This window comes from Pinus tabuliformis, chromosome 4_2 (genome assembly GCF_031772625.1).
Source record: "Pinus tabuliformis cultivar Carrire ecotype Pingquan chromosome 4_2, CPIR1, whole genome shotgun sequence".
NCBI lineage: Eukaryota > Viridiplantae > Streptophyta > Pinopsida > Pinales > Pinaceae > Pinus > Pinus tabuliformis.
Window position 1 is genome coordinate 857,576,756 of NC_142304.1, and position 17,288 is coordinate 857,594,043.

Sequence of the window (17,288 nt, forward strand, 5' to 3'; positions counted from 1 at the left end):
CTCCTGCGTTGGGCGTAGAAAAGCATCTTTGTTGCACAATTTTTCATGAAAATTTTGCCATTTTCTCATCATGTCAGGGATCTTACTCCTCCTCTTGTTTGTTTTGTAGAGTTTATTGGAGCAGAATGACTCTTACATGGCGAGAACGAGAGCACGAAGAGGAGGACATGATTGCCCTCCATGATCCTGCCACGGTGAATGCGCTGCGGAACTGTGGCTTGCTAAAATTCTTCCGCATTTCTAGCATGAGGGCACAGATACTTTTACTGCAGTACCTGCTTGATGCTTGGGATCCTGTTAACCAAGTGTTCCAGATTAGGGGCAAGTCCATCCCTTTGACCATAGTGGACATTTACTTCTTGACTGGGTTGTCAAGGCGGGGTGCCCCCATTTCCTTGTCCGGTTCGGCCCGAGGGAGTGATTCCGTGAGAGACTATGTGCGTCAGTATTGTAGGGAAGGATCCCAGCCGAGCAGAGATGGAAAGGTTACTATCCGTGAGGTTACTGACAGGTCTCTCAGGTCTATTCTATACACGATTTGTAGGATGGCCGGTAGTGCATCCCCTCATGTTGCCAACAGGTCTTATGTGCAGTACGCCCTGGAGTGTCTTCAACCGAAAGTTTTTAACTGGTGTGATGCAGTACTGGTTCAGATGAAAAGCCAGTTGACCAAAGTAAAGGACGGGAAACTGAAGAATTTTGGTTTTGGTTCAGTTCTGACTGCCTTCGCTTTGGAGAAGATACCACTGATGCAACCTCAGTACATTGTGTTAGACTCCGTCTCACGCCAGAGATTGATTCTTCTTCAAAACCCTGTTTTGAAGAAGAAATCATAATGTATTGTTTTAAATTATGTAATTTATGTTCCAGCTTTTCAAAAATCAGCAGCAACTTCAAACTCCTATTCCTGCACAAGCACAATTCAAAGCATCAATCAGAGGCAAAGTTATTAAATACATAGGAATGCAAGTTGAGGTGAGCAAGTATACAGAAAGTGGGGTTCAGAAAGACATGGCCGTGCCACAGAGGTTCTGCAGGCTGTAAAGTATCCCCATTCAGCTGCACAGTCTACAACTCAAATGAGTGCATGCCATTCTGAGGGAACTCTATCACCACTGCATCTTGAATCTATAGCAGACACAAAAGTTGAGAAGATTAATTCTGATGCTTCTAGTCAGCATACTTCCCAAACGAGCCTAAGAAATGATATATCAAGAAAAAGTGATGCTGGGACGAAACAGAGGAAATCAGGAAGACTCTCATTAATGGGGTTAACAGGAAAGAATCGTAGTCTTATGAAGAACCATGAAACCGAGCCAGCTATTGAACCTGGGATTTTAATGACCAAGGATGAAGACAAAGCTGACAGCTTTGATATTTTGGAGAGATATGTGTACAAGCATAGCCTGCGCTCCTATAGGGACTTACCCTTTAAAGTTTCGGAATTGGGTACTGTATATAGAAATGAGATGTCAGGAAGGTTACATGGTCTTTTCCGTGTAAGGGGTTTCATCCAGGATAATGCACATGTCTTCTGTTTGCCCAGCCAGATCAAGGAAGAAATAAGAAGTGTTTTAGATCCGACAGAAGCAATATTGTCTCAGTTTGATTTTAAAAATTATGAAATAAACCTATCGACAAAACCTGAAAAGGCAGTGGACAGTGATGTTATTCGGGAGAAAGCAACCCGTGCTTTAAAAGATGCTCTTGAAGACAAGGGGTGGGACTATTCTGTTGATGAAGGAAGTGGTGCATTTTATGGTTGATTGACATTGGATATGGAATATATATGTTGCAGCTCTCTTCGAATGCAGGGGCAAAGCATGATGAAATGGATTTTGAATTTCTGGAGAATGTGTCTGGGAAGCCTTACATCGTGCAGACGAACATATACGCCCATGGAATTGGGAAGAGAGAGCAACGCATTTATTTGTGGTTCGACCCCACTGCGGACTTTCACACATATTCCATTGAGTGGAACCCGCATCACATCATATTCTATGTGGACGCCACTCCCATCAGAGTATACAAGAACAATCAAGCAATGTGGGTGCCGTTCCTGAACAGCCAAGCCATGGGAGTTTTCTCCAGCTTGTGGAATGCGGATGATTGGGCTACTCAAGGAGGGCAAGTGAATACCAATTGGAGCAACGCTCCCTTTGCTGCTTCTTATACAAACTTCCGCGTTGAGGGGGCGTGCCAAGTCAGATCAAATAGACACATCTCCAAGTGGGTGCGCAAAAATTACATGATCTATGACTACTGCGGAGACAAAAACAGATATCCCGTTCCTCCACCAGAATGCAGCAGTTTAGTTCTCTAAAGCAAGCAGTACATTAATTTTGTCAAAATCTAAAGAGTGTATAGTACCAGTGGGTTTGTATTTCCTAGTTTGCCTACAGTTCAGGTTGATTTCAATTTGCCTCAGCGATTTGATCTATTCTATATTGATTCAAATTCAGAGAAAAAAACGGCCCATCATGATTCACAGGGCCATCCTAGGATCTCTTGAAAGGTTCTTTGGCATATTGATAGAGCGTTATGCTGGTGACGTTTCTTTGTGGCTTTCTCCAGTGCAAGCCTGTATTGTAACCTGTAACAGGCACTCAGGTTCAATATCGTCGAAAGGTAGTGGCAAAGATAAAAGAGAACTCGGGACCATGAACATCAATGAAGTTATAGAAAAAATTCAAAACGCAGCAGCTAATAGAAATTTTATAGCATAATAAAATTCAATATTACCGTTCCCAATATGGCAATTTCCTCAAAGTGGCAAACATCTTTTCAGTGGTCATTTTGGCAGAAGCCATCTTCCAGAGTGGTATGCGATGTGAAGACCGCGTGGCTGGCCAGTTGTCAACATGGGAGGATTGTGTCATCAATGAGATCCTACATAACAGAAAAATAGGATTCGATCTTCTATTAATAGCTTCAGTTAAATCTCCAAGTGGATCTACGCCCCAATTGATATCTTTAAGTGGCCATCAGAGGATTTTAAACAGCATTGAGTTGTTTATACATAAGTCGTTGTTTTATAGAACCTTCTGCATATGAATTAAATATATCAGTAACGTGGCAATCGTTGCAAAGTGGCATTCAAAGGTACGATTACTTATTTCTAATCATCAGCCAGTTTTCATGGGCCATTCGAAATCTTCACGCTGGAATAATGGAAGACTGTTCTATCTTTGGGAGCAGATGGAGGATCCTTTTCTATTTTCATGGATTTAGTTGAAACAGCGCCCCTGCTTTTGGGGGTCGATCTGTGGTTTTTTGTTTTAGTTGATTTAATGTATAAAAAATAATTTGGTAAAGTAGAGAGAGTGAGGGAGGAGAGTTTTTTCTGAGCACCGGGAGCTGCTGGAGAAGCAGAGAGCTTTTTATTGTACAGTTTTATGACAGAGAATTTAATGGAATTTCACAGCTCTGTTTACTGAGATTCATGTGGTATGTTGATTTAGCATAAGTTTTTCCCTTTGTCTCATATGTAATCAATTATGTTCCATTTCATTTCATGACCATTTCAAGCTGAACAAATGAAGTGATTAGGTAGGAATTCATAGTATTATATGCTCCTCCTATAAGTTTGTTCGCATTCGATGTTTTCTACTGTTTAAGGAGGATTCAGAGTTATTGTCTGCCCTCCGTAGCTCCTCACCAGTCTTGCCATCCCATTTGAAACCAGATTTGGTGTTAAATTGCATGCCTACCTTGCCTCAGTTGATAACCTGTGTAGTCATTATATTTTTCTGTTTGAAGCTGTGATTTTGCCCATGTAGCCCAGAAAAGCCCCGTCATTCCATTAAAAAACCCCAAAAATCATTAAATCCAAACCCCCTATCAATTTACTAGCCTAAAATCCTTATTCTTAATTGGTCAGCCTAATTATATTATAAGATCTATCAAATCTGACCCGAGAGAGCCTTCTCATACCTCGTAGGGCTAGCTACGAGGTGAAATGGTTTGATGTAGCCTTGAGAGTTTGTCTATCTCAGCCTAGGTGAATTCCAAGCGCTAACACATTGCACTCGACTTGCCTTCTCCTACTGAGCCACGCATGCAGAGGTGGGTTGACCACATGTCTAGACATGCAGGTCAGTCTCAGATTACCTTTACTGATACCTTCTTTAGGTGGTTCGAGCAGCAGGATATGGCCTTTTCCGAGTATCCATATGTTGGCATGGATTTCCGAGGTGATCCGGATTTAGTGTTACCGGATGGCGAGCAGTGGGGCGATCTTGGTAAAATTTTTGATCTCATCACTATTTACTGTTTTTATTTACAATGCTCTTGTGCTTTATTCTGTCAAGACTCTAATCAAACTCATGTGTGCGTGCAGATGTTGGTCCTGTCCGTCCAGCAGTTCGTCCGAGAGCTCTGGCCGCTGCCCCAGCAGGGGAGGCTCCCGGGAGAGCTATTCTCCATGACCTTGACTTGGCCGAGACTCTTGCAGCTGTGCAGGAACAGGTTGAGGGCCTTACCCTTGGGATTCCGGATGTACGGATCGACGAGTTGCCTCTACGGTTGCAGCGACATACTGCTGGTGTCCCTAGACGATGGACTCGTCTTCTGTGCATGATTGCACAGGCCATGGCATGTTATCATGAGCATCACTAGGCTAGGGTGCCCCCCAGCCATTTTTGAGTTTTGGGGTCATATGACCGATTTTGTCTTGGTTACAGAACATTATATTTAAACTGTAAACAGTTATATATTTTTGATTTTCGGGGTTTATTCCAGTTTTTATGTGATCCATGTATGAAACATTGATGATGCTTCTCTTTTTATCAATTTTGCAAATGTCTATCTAACACATAGTTTGCTAATGAGTCGGTTAATGTGTTTAAGTTTCTGGAAATGTGTTGATATTGGATAAAATCAAACTGTCTTTCCAAGATTTTAACTCTTAGGAACTTGCGATAAATAGCTGGATTTTGGACAGAGTAGGTACCATTGAGTTGTAGTACCACGAGCTGTGAGTCTAGCCTGACGACTAGTCGGCGTATGCCATGGGTGATGGCATCAGAGAGGAGTTCTATCAACGCGCTATACTCAACAATGTTATTCGTTGATTGACCAATACATACCCCCCTGAAACTCACTAACTCACCGCTTGGGTAAAAAATGGCCCATGCTGCAGAGGATAGGTTCCTCGAACTACGACTCGCTCCGTCGGCATATCCAACCCACGGTTCCAATGGATTTGACATCTGCAATAAGTGTAGAAAGCGGATTACTTAAACCGAAACGAACGCTTTAGCGAAAACAAAAATATAACAAAAGCATATAGGTTATTATTAAGCATAGTAACGCTTAAGGTACAACCCGTTGCGGGGTTGCGCCAGTGGAATTCCGTCATAATCTACCAACTCGTAGGGTCCCTTTGCTAATACACTTTTAACAATATAAGGGCCCATCCATAAGGATTTAAATTTCCCAGCTCCCAATTTGTCGGATTCTTGGTCATAAAGCAAGACCAAATCACCTTCTGAGAAGACACGAGGTTTGACATTTTTGTCGAACTGTGCCTTGACTCGTTTCTTATGAGCTTCGTTAGCCAAAGAAGCATCACGACGGGTTTCATCCAACTGGATTAATTCCAAGAAACGAGCCTCTTCTTCTGAAGTTCCGGGGAGGAGATCAATTGCGAGTTTAAGGGACGAAATTTCACACTGGATTGGTAGGATTGCTTCCAGGCCATACACTAGTTGGAACGGTGTGAACCCAGTGGCATTCGTTACCGACGTTCGGTAGGCCCACAAAGCCGAGTATAGGATTAAATGCCATCTTCTTTTGTGAACCCCAACCATCCTTTGCAGCATGCGCTTCAGGACCTTGTTGATTGCTTCAACTTGTCCGTTAGCTTGCGGATAGTACGGAGTAGAGCTGTCGTGAGACAAACCTAGTTTGGCAGTCAATTCAACCATCATGTGATTGTGAAAATGCGATCCATGATCTGTTACTATGGCCTGTGGTACGCCGAATCTGGCGACTACATGATTGAAAAAGAATAGGGCTGTTGTTTCACCAGTATTATCTAATGTAGGCATCGCCTCGGCCCATTTGGTAAAATAGTCAACTGCGACTATAATATACCCATGCCCCCCGGTCGAGGTGGGGTTACATTGCATGAAATCGATGCCCCATTTGGCGAAAGGCCCCACAACTATTATTGGCTATAAAGGAGCGGGGGGTCTTCTGGTTTTGCTATCAAAAATTTGACAAGCATGGCAACTTCTAACTGCGGTTATGCAATCTTTGAACATGGTTGGCCAGAAGTATCATGCTCGTAAGATTTTTTGTGCTGTAGCATATCTAGATTGATGCCCCCCACAGGTGCCTGAATGACAGTCATTCAGGGCTTTTTCGGCCTCCTCATGGGTGAGACACCTTCTCAGAACCGTATCGACACCACGACGGTAAAGCGTATCACCGACGATCATGTAGTCTTTTGCTTGGTATCGAATGCGTTTTTGTTCTGAGTGAGAGGTGTCTGGCCGAAACTTTTGGGTTTGGAGATAAACTATTATATCTCCATACCACTCATCACTTGCTGATATCAGAAACAAACTTTCGTCCACGATCGATTCTTGGGATGTTTCATCGTTGGACGGTGATGGGAGATCGCATAATAATTCTGTGAAAACTAAAGCTTTCTTCGATTTGGATTTCACAAATTCCAGATCAAACTCTTGAAGGATAGCTATCCATTTTTAATATTTGCCCCCAAGCAACTATCGCGACAGTATATAAGTCATGGGGTTGCAATCTGACAATACGGTAGTCTTCCGGAAGAGGACATAATGCCGAAATCTTTGTATCGCTTGAACAGCAGCAAGTGCTAGCTTTTCAACATGAGAATATTTACTTTCTGTATCATTTAAGTTTTTACTTAAATAATATATAGGGTGCTCTATTCCATCGACTTCTTGAACTAAAACCATTGCAATGGTCGTATCTGCTGCAGCCAGATACAGGTTAAAGTCTCTTTGATAGTCCGGGGCGTACATTAATGATGCTTTTACTAGCGCTTCTTTCAAAGCATCAAAGGAAGCTTGTGCAACCTGGTCCCAGACGAAAGGCACATCCTTTTTCAAGAGACGCGTATAACCTTTAGCAAGTTCTGCGTAATTTGGAATGAACCTCCTCAAAAAGTTTGCTTTCCCTTGGAGTTTCTGAATCTGAAGCAAGTTCGAAGGTGGAGGCAAATTAATGATTGCCTGCACCTTGCAAGGGTCGAGACGAATCCCATCCTTGGAGACTATAAAGCCAAGTAAACGACCAGAACCGACGCAAAACACACATTTGTGTGGATTGAGTCTTATCTTGTAGTGTCAGCAACGTAGAAATATCGCTCTTAAATGCTGCGGATGATCACTCCGCTTTTGCGAATGAGCCGGAAGATCGTCAAGATAAGGTTGAACAATGTTCTTGATGTCATGGAAAGCATAATTCATTGCTCTCTAAAACGTCGCCCCTGTGTTCTTTAAACCAAAGGGTAATTTTCGATAAGCGAATGTGCCCCACAGACAAATAAATGCAGTCTTTGACTGGTCCTGTGGGCGGATATTTATCTGATTATACCCGGAAAATCCGTCCATAAAAGAAAAGATTTCACATCCGGCGCATTCATCAATTATCTGGTCGATGAAGGGTGTAGGGTAGTTGTCCTTTGGACAAGCTTGATTTACATCCCTATAATCGACGCACACTCGTATTGTTCCCTGTTTTTTCATTACGGGGACAATATTCGATACCCAATCGGTCAGAGGAACCGGATAGACGAAACCAGCATGGAGGAGCTTTTCAACTTCTACCTTAATGGCAGCGACTTTCTTGGGGTGCACCTGCCGAAGCCGCTGTCTTACTGGTTTGACATCAGGATACATCTTAATTTCATGTTCAACGATACTCGAGTCAATGCCTGGCATTTCATCATATGACCAAGCAAAGACATCTCTAAATTCGCGGAAAAGAGCTTTATATATTTCCTGTTCTGAAGGTGAACAACCTTTGCCGACATAAATATTCTCTACAACATTTGTTTTGGTCGAGATATTTATGGCTATAGTCTCTTCAATATTGGATAGGTTTCGCTCGGAATCCACCGTATTTACAGTATTTGTTAGGAACTCAAACACTGAAGGGTGATAAAGGTCTTCCTAAATATCTTCCTGTGGAAGGGAACGATGGTGGTTATCACTCCATGGTGCCCCCTCAATCAGCATCGACTGCAGGATTCCCTCGTCACTTGCATGCACTCGTGACCAAGGATCCAAAGGGGTACCACATTATCTAGACCTATCCACCCAAACGCTTGACGAGCGTTGATTTGGGCTCGCTTCCCATGCATGAAACATTGATTGCTACAATATTTCGATTGGGCTTGGGGGCAAACCCAATGTACGATCCATGAAGACTTTGTCTTTTGCGACTTTCGTGGAAGATATCATGTTGCAGTTTGCTACAAACGGTATATTTCCTATGAATATAGGGTTTGGTAGCGAGAAAGTTCCCATCATTGTGGGGTCCTTCAACAGGCCTACTCCGATATCTTGAATTGAATGGTCGTTCTCATGGATCATGGGAATGCTTCCCGTAACTTGTGAACCATTAAGGAGGAAGTTCTGTTGGTCGACGACCGTAATCCCTCCTTCAAACGGGAATGTGATCTTCCTAAAATAAGTCGAAACGATAGCTGCCATGGCATAAATCCATGGTCTTCCCAGTAGGATGTTGTAATCAAGATTACCATCTATGACTTCAACATCAATTTCTACTGTTTTTCCACCTAGTTCAACCTTCAAGTTACTTAGGATACTGTAAGGGGTATATGTCCTACCGTCGAATGCTTTTAGTGTTGTCGAAGATCTTGACAAGGTTGGTGACCCTAACGTTTTCCAGCAACTCATCGACATAATACATGTAGATGCCCCCTCATCAATAATTGTTCGATGAACAGTTTTGTTGAGGGCTTTCACTTGAATAAGGAAAGCTAGTTGAGCTGGTAACTGAGGGTCATACCCTTTGTGATCAAAGGACACAAGATTGGAATCCTTAGGATCAACCCCCCCTATTGCCGATAACAATGCCTACCTTTGGGATGGACAATTTTGTAGTACCTCTAGCGTCGACATAGCGGATGGCGATTGGGCCAAATCTTCTACTATGTTATAATGCTGCGCCACTCTGGCGCGAGGATTAAAGGTCGACTTGTGTACTACACCCTTAGGCGGTTTTATTGTTAACTCTGGCATTATGGGTGGGACAACTTCTGTCGAAGTTGTTGTCGAACTACTTGGTTGATCTTTACCTCTTTCGTTGACAGTTGTGGATTCCCGTAATCTTTGTTCCTTGTCGAAATCAAAGCATCATTCTGTTGCTTAGAGATCGATAACATTAGCACTTGCGACGGGGAAGCATTTCCACTATCAACCATATTTTGACCTGGGTTGGGAAACGAATCAGTCAACACAGCTGGGTTCTTTGGACTCTTAAAGAATCTCTTGAGCTCAGCTTTGTATGGACAATCGGTTGTCTTGTGATCTTCGTTACATATCAGACAGGGCCATTTCTTTTTCCCTTTCTCAGGAGGGTTTGAAGAAGTTTTTTCAGGTGACGGATCATCCTGTTGCTTCTTCTTCCCTTTGTTTTGCTTCTTCTTGCTTCCTGGTTGATTGGTTTCTTTGCCTTTATCTGCTGATATGGCATTTACTTCCGAAGCAAGAATCTCTTCATGGGAATTTTGATCTGAAGTCTTACGGGCTTTCTGAGATGAAGCCTTTTTCGACTTCGCGCTTGCAGTGCCAATCACGCCATCTCCGGCATGAGAGTCAATATTCGATTTAGGAGGTGGAGGAATTGAAAATTCAGGTCTAGGGGCGTCAGGTATTTTGTCGTAGAGCGTCCCAGACTGAGTATATACTAAATCTAAATATTGAGCACGAGCGATGAATTGCTCCTCTGTTACGACTCCCCCCTTGGCCACATCTTCCGTTATAGCCGGAAGTAATGACTTTATAAACCATTCAGCTAATAGCTGATCGGGAACGTACCTTTTCACCATCCTACGACGATGACACCACTCATGTATATGATCGGATATGTGAGTAGCCGTCGTCTGTTTGAAGTTGGTCAGTATTTCGGTTCCTGTTTCATACCTGATTGGTAATTGAAAATGGGTTAAGAAATTCGTGGCTAAGGAGCTGAAATTGTCGAAAGAGGCTCTTGGCAATTCTATATACCATTTAGCCGTCGGACCTGTCAATGTCCTCTGGAAAAGGCGAAGTCTTATCGAATCATCGTTTAGGGTGTTCGATGAACACCACAGATGAAAAGTCATGACGTGATTCGACGGGTCTTCACTAGGATTTCCATTGAATTTAGGAATGTCTGAAGGAAGTTTGTGAGGAATCGCTGGCCACCAAGGGGCATAAGCAATCAGATCGTTCGTCAACCGATGTAAATCGGGTAACTCTAGAGTTGCCACGAATGGCAGCTGTTGACTCAGATTAGGCGAAGCGTACCCATGATACGATGGAATCGCCTAAGCAGTTGGTCTTTGCATACCAGCATAATGTAAGTGATGCTGGTATGATTGATACGGTTGGTGGACTATCCCACTATAAAGTGGGTGGTTTTGACAGTATTGCATGTACGGTTGTCCACTGTTCGCAAAAATCTGCTGCTCGGTACCTTGGTACACTTGCTGGAATTGCGGTTGTTGATACTGCACCAACCATGGTTGTGATGCTATGGGTTGTTGTGCTATACTAACCACTAGACCAAGATGAGGGGTAATGGTACCCGTTTGTACTTGCGTCGCCCCGCCGGTCGGTGATTGTGGTTGAGTCGCAGGGTCAAAGGGCTGTTGCATTACAACCTGAGAAAACTGAGGTTGACATACAACAGGCATCGTTTGAACTTGCGACACGGTTACAATCGCCGGTGTCGTCGGGATGTTCGTCACAGGCATTTGTTGTTGCATAGAATACACAACTCTTGGTTGCTGGGGTAGCATAGGTATCCAACCACTTGTAGTTATTCCAGTATAACCTGAATACGGTTGTGAACTCCCGTATGGGTAACCTCCCGGAGGGGGTAATGAAAAAGCATATTGCCCCCCATACCGCGGTGGTCTGGAACTGAAAGGAATTATTAACCCTTGAGGACCGGATTGCCCAAACTGATTTCCAAAAGGATCAATCTGTTGAGTTCCAACATAAGAGTTACTGGGTATTATTCCGGAAGAACAAACAGGAACAGACCACCTTGTTGTTATAGCCTCCGAAGGGGCTCCTTCCAGCAGTTGAGAGCTAGCTGGGACAGATGGTATGCCGGCAAACATTGTCGGAGTGACGGCAGGGGGTTCTGTTGTCGCTGTGTCATTTGGCACAGTCCTAGATGTTGACGGTTGTTCAGACATTTTGAGTCTATCCAATAGATTGCCTAGCGATCCTACAGGAACTTCCCTGGGTGATAGGCTAGCTTCTGATGCAAAAGGAAATAGAGTGACCCCTACTCCAAAATGGGTTGGAGTAGTTGCTTGCGGATCTTCTACAATTTCCTCTATTGCGATCAGACCAGGTGGAAGAGGAAGACCGTCAGGTCCGTAAAATATTTCTGGTGCCGAAGAAGGGGTTGTTTCGACAGCGACAGTTGTTTGAGGAGCAAGACTCTCTGAACCGATTACCGATGGAACTGATTCAGTAACACAAGTATTTGCTCTCAGACTAGGATCAGTGTTACTGTCCCTCTGGGGCTGTTGAACTTCTTCAATATAGGCAGGGTTTCCAGAAATGTTTGGAGTAACCGGAACCTCAGATGTCGTTGGAACACTCGTTCTAACTTTGACAGGAGATTTTGAACCGGTTGAACGAGTTCGCTTTGCCCGGGCTGTTTTCGATTCCGGAGACAAAGACGGTTGACTCGTAAGCCTCCGCGAACGACGGGTCATCGATTGACTTTCTTCCACGATTGCGGATTACTTGATCAACCAAAGATACATAGGGTAAAATTGTGTTTTCGAATTGAATTAATTTTAGACGCTTTTAAGACACAACTTGCTTTTTCACTTTTTAAGAGTCGAGAAAAAGCTAAAGATGACTCTAGTCTCCTTCGATGTATTAACGAGCCCGAAGTGACAAATGCTCGGATGGACTTTTTCAGTTATAGAGTTTGAAAAAGGCCAAAAGAAACTACTCTGGAGTTCTAGGCAGAGGGTGTGCCAAACCTTTCGCGAAACCACAGAATACGTTTTACGGTACGAGTGGTCGATCTTCGTGAATGCTGTGTTCATTGCATCGCGATCAGTAGGGCGGCCGACACGGCTTCCTATGGATAAAGGCTTTGTTCCTATAGGGGTCTCCCAATATACGCGACGGTACGCGGGAGCACAAGTCCGTATTAGCGCTATCGTCCCTCAGAAGGAATCACCCACCTTCGTAGAGATCGACAGTCACTATGTTTAACGACGTCGGAACACGTCTCTACCTAGACCTCTACTGTGTTTCGTTATGTTTCAAAGCGTCGTTATGTAAATTCAGTTCATTTTAGGTTGATCTTGCTTAGCAGTTTGCCTTTATGGATCACCACGTGATGTACGATACAACTCCTAAATGCAGTCTAAGAATGATAAGCAAGCTTTTTCAATTCTTTCAACTTATGAAAATCTTAACTACTGAGGGAAAAGAAAGACATCAACTTTTCACACAGATCATAGAGCACACACTGATGCAATTTTCCTAAATCGACATGCAAACTGTCAAAATGCACATGCACAATGCAAGTATTTCTTTTCTTCTTCCTTAATGTTGATGTATTACAAAAAGAAAGCTGTTGTATAATTTCGAATTCAATTTCAAGTGAAAGCAAACAAGCTTTTGTCCAATAATCAAAAGAACACCTTAAGATTCACTCGTTTCAACACTAGAAATACTGAAATTCAAACCATATAACGAAAGCAAATGCTCAAGCAGCTATGAACAGCAATAAACTAACTCTTAGAATCAAAACGACACTTTATCACAGGTCTAGATCTAAGAGGCCACAGCAAGACTAGTTCACTTTCGCTATGGGAAACTGTAAATGAAGTAAGAAATACAACAAGAACAATCACAGTTTCTTCATACAACTGAGGTGGAATGATGGCAAAGAAAGGTAGTTTCAGATGGGTATACAGGTTGATAACAGGCTGCAAAAACAATACTGAAAACTGGGCAACAGAAGGCAGGGAACCCCAGTTGCACAATGCAAAACTGGTTCAGCGCAGGCTCTGCACTGTCAATCTGACATTCAGCGCAGGTAGCCCCTTCGGGACCTGTGTTGAAACGTAGAGAGCCTTCACTGCAGTGGCGCTGGAGAGGAAACTCTAGTTTCTCTTTGGTTCCGGGTCACAGATTGCTCAAAAATCAACTGTTTTTGGCAAAATCAGAGGCTATCAACCAGGTATACACTAGAGGATGATTAAAGGAAGATGAACACTATCACAAAGAGCTAATAAGAGTCCTTGTGGATCAGCTCTTCAAATCATAAACATGCCCAGAACTGAGCTAGAGTAGCTGCCCTCTACTTTGCATTCGAAGGATTCGAATGCAGTTCGATTCGGTACTCCCTTTGTTTAAGAAATGAATAGCAAGAAACACAAGCTACCAACAAGATACGCTCCCCAGTGGAGTTGCCAGTCTGTTGTAGGGAAAGGTATCCAACACGGAATGACCCTATCCCACTCTAAGGGTGATAGTTCCTTAGCAACAGTCAAAGCAAAGCTATCTAAGATTACTTCTTTATGACATGCAAAAGAGGAAAGGAAGAGATCCACTCACCGATGTCTTGCGTGAATGGTCGATCCAATCTTCTCTCTTTACTGCTTGCTCCCAGCTCCTTGTCTTCTCACGGGCCCAGCTACACGAGATCCTGCAAACAAGACAAGAAAAGGAAACTACAAGAAGCATGCATTCATAATTGATTCAAGGATTAGCATAAATCAAATACGCAAGTAAGACAATACATCATTGAAACACATGCGAATAGAAGAACCTCAAATGCTTTATTGATGGAAGAAAGTAAGGTTCAGGTAGTGATACAACCATAAGAGGCCCAATCCAGCATCACCGTCCCGACGGAAAGAAATTTCCTCTTCACCTCCTTCAAGCAATCACCCAATACTCTCAACTGTAAACCAACAGCAATTCTTTGCACAAAATTCCGACCTCCAGATCCCATGGGATGAGATCCTTATATAGAGTTTTGGAGTGAAGATAAGTCAGCTTGATGTGTGACTGTTGTCCTCTTTAACCCCAGTTGTTCTTCAGTTCTTGAGTCCACTTGGAGATTCTACCTTCCACTCGGAGTTTAAGAACCTCTTACTCTTCACTTAGGCGAATCTTTTGATCCAAGTGTCATTTTGGAAGCTTCCTGGGCACTGACACATTGAGGAAAGATTCCTCCACATGTCCAATCTCGCTCAGCGCAGGTAGCCTTTGATGAAGTTGACATTCAGCGCAGGTACACCATGGAGCAGTTGACATTCAGCGCAGATGCTCAGTGGAGCAGTTGACATGATCCAAAATTGACCTGTTTTTGAGTGTTTTTCAGTGGAGAACTGATCTGAAGTGCTGTGGTTTGCTGACCTTGTTCCTCTAGGGGTAGGAACAACATGTTTAGGGACTTTGGATCCCTCAGATTATTGACATTTCATGCTTCATGCTGTAAGGCACAAAAATGTCTATAACACCGGAGGCCAGGCCGGATTATATTTAATTGGGTCGTTTGTTAACTTTGTGAGATCTGGCAAGTTTAACGTTGCCAGAAACGGAAGCCTAGGAGGACCTAAGGGATTCCATCCAGACTGGGCAGAACTCCCTAAGCTCTGAAAAGATTGTCCTGGAATTTGTGAGGCACCAGGCTGCCCGAAGTAACCAGTAGAACCAGCTGAACCAAAAGGCAAGCCTTGAGATCCAGCAAAATTCGGAGTTTGACCAACTCCTGCCGTATATCCTCCATAACCCGCAAAGTTTCCTCCTAAAGAATGGTAAGGATTTGATAACCCCTGGTATGGATCCCAAGCCGAAGTAAGGGGAGGAATACTTTGAAATGAAGTAACCGTGGTGTACGGCCTATTCCCTTGTTGGTCGATGAACGGATTCCAAGTTCCCGCGTTACTAACCCTAGGGTTATTCCAACCTTGGAAAGGATTTTTGCTTTGTCCTACTGAATAAAAAGGCATGGATCCTATCGTCGGGTTGGAATGTGGTATATGACCACTTCCAAAAGGAAAACCCTGGAACGAAGCCGATCCGCTCGCCATAGACGTAGCGGCACTAAACGGGACTGATGGAATACCCTGTGATTGGGTGACAAATGGGAAAAATCCTTTACCAAAAGCATTGCTTTGGGCATTTCCACTCGTAGACGGAATGGAGGTAGACCCAAGTAAAGATGTGCTCGCAAAAGACCCAAACAAGGAAGTGGAGGGGATGGAAATAGTTCCTCCTCCCTGCACAGATGTTGGGGTTTGCATTGTCGTAGCACTCGTAGAAGCCATGCTTCCAGTAGTAGTCATGAATGGTAAGCGCGTAGCGTAACCTAGACTTGCTGGTCTATGTGACGGAGTCCCAAAGTATTGTAATACGTCTGGATGACTAAATGGTAGGGGGGAATTCGGAGCCACTAACGACTCTGAGAATTCTTCTACCTCTACGTTATTCTCCGCTTGAAAGGGAATTCGAGAAAGGATTGGAGTATCCCTCTCTTGTTCAGAAGTACCAGGCCTTGCTGGGACAATAATGCCCCTGCTGGGAGGATCAATCTCCGATGCGTCACCCGGCATAGGACGAACCCCACCGGTGGTATTCCCTCTGCGCCTTCTCGGAGAAGGCTCTAAACTTGGTGGCGAAAGACCACGAAGTCTTCGAGACCGTCTAGGAGATCGGTCAGCCACTTTGAATTTTTTGTTATGATCTAACTAAAGACTCAAAAAATTGAAAGCTAGGCCAACTAGGAGCACAGAGCACACACTACAAAGTCCCTAAAGATACAGCCAGTCAAACAACTTCCAAGTATTTCCGCTCCGGGTGATTAAGACCGGACACCAAAATACGAGAAAGTGAATCAAGGGGCCTTCCGAAGATAGTCTGGGATGATGAGGGCCCAGTCCTATCAACGAAGGTATCATAGGAAGTTACGCTGACCTCCTAACAACAGCCTGCGCCGGTGCAAGCCCCCAAGCTTTGCAAGGGTGCCCTCCAGTAGTACTGTCGAGAGTGATACAACGTCGACCTCAGGTGCCACGGGATTCCCCTCCGCAACCACCTATGTAGATCCCTAGGAGAGGGAACTATGGGTACCAACTCGTCGCAGAAGCCAGGCGGAACAGTCGTGAGGTAAGTTCGGACAAGTAGGAGAGGGGGTATCTCTCTTTCCTGTCTTAACAGACCCTCATGCTTAACTCCCAGATCCGGAGCTTTCCTGGTATCCCTAACGCTATTGGATTTACTCTCGTTAATCAGACTCTTATGTTTGACGTTTTATGTGGCCTTGGAGAGTTAACTCTCCACTCGCCTAATCCAAGGCCCTAAAATCCTAAACTTGTTGGTGTAACTGACTAAAACAAAAAGTTCTAGTGGATTTTAATTTAGCGCTTGACTTTATTAGGCTATTCTTTAAGTCACAAGGTAATGGAGATGAAACTCGTGGTGTTTTATGGACGCAAAAGAAATTAATAAAACTTAGCTACATGCACTTGCACTTTTTGTTTTCGATGAAGAGCAATTTCTATGAGGTTCAGGGATACTTCTAATGTAAACAAATTTTCATTTTCTTTTCAGACTCCACACTCACAAAAACTAACAAAACTATGTATGCCTAAAAATAAATGCAAATATATCCTAATGCAAGAACTATATGTGGATGCAAGATTCAAAGACTACTCTAAAAACAAAGAAGGAAAGTTGCTGCTTTACCAAATTTGTCTTGCCACTAAGATACTTGGATAGAAGATGATGTGTTACCAATCATTTCGTCCAAACAATAAAAACAAGTTCTAAGATAAGCACAAAGCACTTTCACTTCGCAAAAAGGAAATCAAATGAAAAGCAAGTTTAAGAAAGCGAAACTCAAAACTTTCAAAATATTTTCTTTCAATCGACAAAGAAGTCTTTTTCAAAGAATGCTCTCAAAAATGCTGACACTAATGATTGAAGAAAAAGGCAACCAAACACTTTTTCGAATTGACACCTTTCAAATGATGAAAACCCAACAAAAATAAATGTGTTTGAAATCGCTCTTGA

General features: G+C 43.4%; 1 pseudogene; it reads left to right on the forward strand.

The window, feature by feature from the left end:
* Positions 1 to 1,789: 1,789 nt before the first annotated feature.
* LOC149172366 (xyloglucan endotransglucosylase/hydrolase protein 9 pseudogene) lies at positions 1,790 to 2,323 on the forward strand (annotated as a pseudogene).
* The last annotated feature ends 14,965 nt before the right edge of the window (positions 2,324 to 17,288 follow it).